Source organism: Arachis hypogaea, chromosome 2, assembly GCF_003086295.3.
Source record: "Arachis hypogaea cultivar Tifrunner chromosome 2, arahy.Tifrunner.gnm2.J5K5, whole genome shotgun sequence".
Lineage (NCBI taxonomy): Eukaryota > Viridiplantae > Streptophyta > Magnoliopsida > Fabales > Fabaceae > Arachis > Arachis hypogaea.
The window spans coordinates 39,459,224-39,463,151 of NC_092037.1; the positions used below are offsets into that span (position 1 = coordinate 39,459,224).

General features: G+C 42.9%; 1 non-coding gene across 1 annotated transcript; it reads left to right on the forward strand.

The window, feature by feature from the left end:
- The first annotated feature begins 3,584 nt into the window (after nucleotides 1-3,584).
- Nucleotides 3,585-3,688, forward strand: LOC112766360 (small nucleolar RNA R71). Its single transcript, XR_003184296.1, has one exon. It is a non-coding gene; the product is annotated as a small nucleolar RNA R71 (small nucleolar RNA).
- The last annotated feature ends 240 nt before the right edge of the window (nucleotides 3,689-3,928 follow it).

Genomic DNA, 3,928 nt, shown 5'->3' on the forward strand with positions numbered 1-3,928 from the left:
TGGGAGGAAAGTGTATCCCTTGAGGCATCTCTAGGATTTCTTGGTGATGAGCTTCCTTATGCGTCTCTTGGGTTCCATGAGTGGGCTCTCTTGTTTGCTCCATCCTTTTCTTGGTGATGGGCTTGTCCTCCTCAATGGGGATGTCTTCTTCTATGATAACTCCAGCTGAGTAACATATATGGCAAATAAGATGAGGAAAAGCTAGCCTTGCCAAGGTAGAGGGCTTTTTGGCTATTTTGTAGAATTCAAGGGAGATGACTTCATGAACTTCTACTTCCTCTCCAATCATGATGGCCGAATCCACAGTAACTTCAGATCGGTTGCTAGTGCGGATGATGGAGCGTTGGATGAACTCCAACCATCCTCTAGCCACAGGCTTGAGGTCCAGTCTTCTTAATTGAACCGGCTTGCCTTTGGAGTCTCTTTTTCATTGAGCTCCTTCCACACATATGTCCATAAGGACTTGGTCCAACCTTTGATTAAAGTTGACCCTTCTAGTGTAGGGGCGTGCATTTTCTTGCATTGTAGGCAAGTTGAACGCCAACCTCACATTTTCCGGACTAAAATCTAAGTATTTCCCCCGAGCCATTGTAAGATAATTCTTTGGATTCGGATTCATACTTTGGTCATGGTTCCTAGTGATCCATGCATTGGCATAGAACTCTTGAACCATTAAGATTCCGACTTGGTCAGAACTTCCCAACCTCTTCTGTGGATCTCATGTCGGATGTCGGGATACTCATTTTTCTTGAGCTTGAAAGGGACCTCAGGGATTACCTTCTTCTTGGCCACAACATCATAGAAGTGGTCTTGATGGGCTTTGGAGATGAATCTCTCCATCTCCCATGACTCGGAGGTGGAAGCTTTTGTCTTTCCTTTCCCTTTTCTAGAGGTTTCTCCGGTCTTAGGTGCCATAGGTGGTTATGGAAAAACAAAAAGCTATGATTTTACCACACTAAACGTAGAATATTGCTCGCCCTCGAGCAAAAGAAGAAAGAAAAGAAGAAGAAGAAGACAAAATATGGAGGAGAGGGGGTGAAGGTGTATTCGGCCAAGGTGTAGAAGAGGGGGTTGTGTTGTGTGAAAATGAAGAAGGATGGAGGGGTTTATATAGTGAGGGGAGAGGGGGTAGGTTCGGCTATTTAGGGTGGGTTTGGGTGGGAAAGAAATTTTGAATTTTGAATGTATGTGGGGTTTATGGGAAAGAGTGGATGGATGTGAGTGGTGAAGGGGGGTAATTGGAAAGAGAGATTGAGGTGATTGTTGAAGGGTTTATGGGGAAGAGAGTTTATGGGGAAGAGAGGATGAATGTGAAGAAGATGAGAGAAGGTGAGTTGAGGTAGGTGGGGATCCTATGGGGTCCACAGATCCTGAGGTGTCAAAGATTTACATCCCTGCACCAATTAGGCATGTAAAATGCCTTTGCATACCATTCTAGCATTTAAACGCCAAACTGATGCTTATTTTGGGCGTTCAACGCCCAATTGCAGCATGTTTCTGGCGTTGAACGCCAGTTCCATGCTTGTTTCTGGCGTTCAGCGCCAGCTCTCCTCAGGGTATATTCCTGGCATTTAAACGCCAGGATGCTGCTTGTTTCTGGCGTTCAATGCCAGATCCATGCTCTGTTCTGGCGTTGAACGCCAGCCGGATGCTCCTTACTGGCGTTTGAACGCCAGTAAGTCCTTCCTCCAGGGTGTGATTTTTCTTCTGCTATTTTTGATTCTGTTTTTAATTTTAGTATTTTTTTTTCGTGACTCCACATGATCATGAACCTAATAAAACATTAAAGAACAATAAAAGAAAAATAAAATTAGATAAATAAAAATTGGGTTGCCTCCCAATAAGCGCTTCTTTAATGTCAATGGCTTGGCAGTGGGCTCTCATGGAGCCACACAGGTGATCAGGTCAATGTTGTAGACTCCCAACACCAAACTTAGAGTTTGGATGTGGGGATTCAACACCAAACTTAGAGTTTGGCTATGGCCTCCCAACACCAAACTTAGAGTTTGATTGTGGGGGCTCTGTTTGACTCTGTACTGAGAGAAGCTTTTCATGCTTCCTCTCCATTGTTAAAGAAGAACACCCTTGGGTCTTAAACACAAGGTAGTCCCTATTCAATTGAAGGACTAATTCTCCTCTGTTAGCATCTATCACAGCTCCTGCTGTAGCTAGAAAAGGTCTTCCAAGGATGATGCATTCATCCTCCTCCTTCCTAATGTCTAAGATTATGAAATCAGTAGGGATGTAAAGGCCTTCAACCTTTACCAACACGTCCTCTACCAATCCATAAACTTGTCTTACTAACTTGTCTGCCATTTGCAATGAGAATATGGCAGGTTGTACCTCAATGATCCCCAGCTTCTCCATTACAGAGAGTGGCATAAGATTTATGTCTGACCCTAGGTCACACAGAGCCTTCTCAAAGGTCATGGTGCCTATGGTACAAGGTATTATGAATTTACTAGGATCTTGTTTCTTTTGAGGTAAAGTTTGTTGAACCCATGTATCTAGTTCACCAATGAGCAAGGGAGGTTCACCTTCCCAAGTTTCATTACCAAACAACTTGGCATTCAGCTTCATGATAGCTCCTAAATATTGAGCAACTTGCTCTCCAGTTACATCTTCATCCTCTTCAGATGAAGAATAGTTTTCAGAGCTTATGAATGGCAGAAGGAGGTTTAATGGAATCTCTATGGTCTCTATATGAGCCTCAGATTCCTTTGGGTCCTCAATAGGGAACTCTTTCTTGGTTGGGAGACGTCCCATGAGGTCTTCCTCATTGGGATTCACATCCCCCCTTCCTTCTTGCATTTAGCCATATTGACTATATCAATTGCCTTGCACTCTCTCTTTGGATTCTTTTATGTACTGCTTGGGAGAGTACTAGGAGGAGTTTCAGTGACTTTCTTACTCAGTTGGCCCACTTGTGCCTCCAGATTTCTAATAGAGGATCTTGTTTCACTCATGAAGCTTAAAGTGGCCTTAGACAGATCAGAGACTATATTTGCCAAGTTAGAGGTGCTCTACTCAGAATTCTTTGTCTGTTGCTAAGAAGATGATGGAAAAGGCTTGCCATTGCTAAACCTATTTCTTCCACCATTATTAAAGCCCTGTTGAGGCTTTTGTTGATCATTTCATGAGAAATTTGGATAATTTCTCCATGAGGGGTTATAGGTGTTGCCAAAGGCTTCCCCATGTAATTTACCTCTGCCATTGCAGGGATTTCAGGATCATAGGCCTCTTCTTCAGAAGATGCCTCTTTAGTACTGTTGGATGCATTTTGCCATCCATTCAGACCTTGAGAAATCATGTTGACTTACTGAGTCAACATTTTGTTCTGAGCCAATATGACATTCAGAGCATCAATTTCAAGAACTCCCTTCCTCTGAGGTGTCCCATTATTCACGGAATTCCTCTCAGAAGTGTACATGAATTGGTTATTTGCAACCATTTCAATTAGTTCCTGAGCTTCTATAGGCATTTTCTTTAGGTGAATGGATCCACCTGCAGAATGATCCAGTGACATCTTAGAGAACTCAGGCAGACCATAATAAAATATATCTATCATGGTCCACTCTGAAAACATGTCAGAAGGACACTTTTTGGTCATCTGCTTGTATCTTTCCCAAGCTTCATAGAGGGATTCACCATCTTTTTGCTTGAAGGTCTAAACATCCACTCTAAGCTTCCTCAGCTTTTGAGGAGGAAAGAATTTAACTAAGAAGGCCGTGACCAGCTTATCCCAAGAGTCCAGACTATCCTTAGGTTGTGAGTCCAACCATGTTCTAGCTTTGTCTCTTACAGCAAAAGGGAAAAGCATGAGCCTGTAGACTTCAGGATCTACTCCATTAGTCTTAACAGTCTCACAGATCTGCAAGAACTCAGTTAAAAACTGGTAGGGATCTTCTGATAGAAGTCCATGAAACTT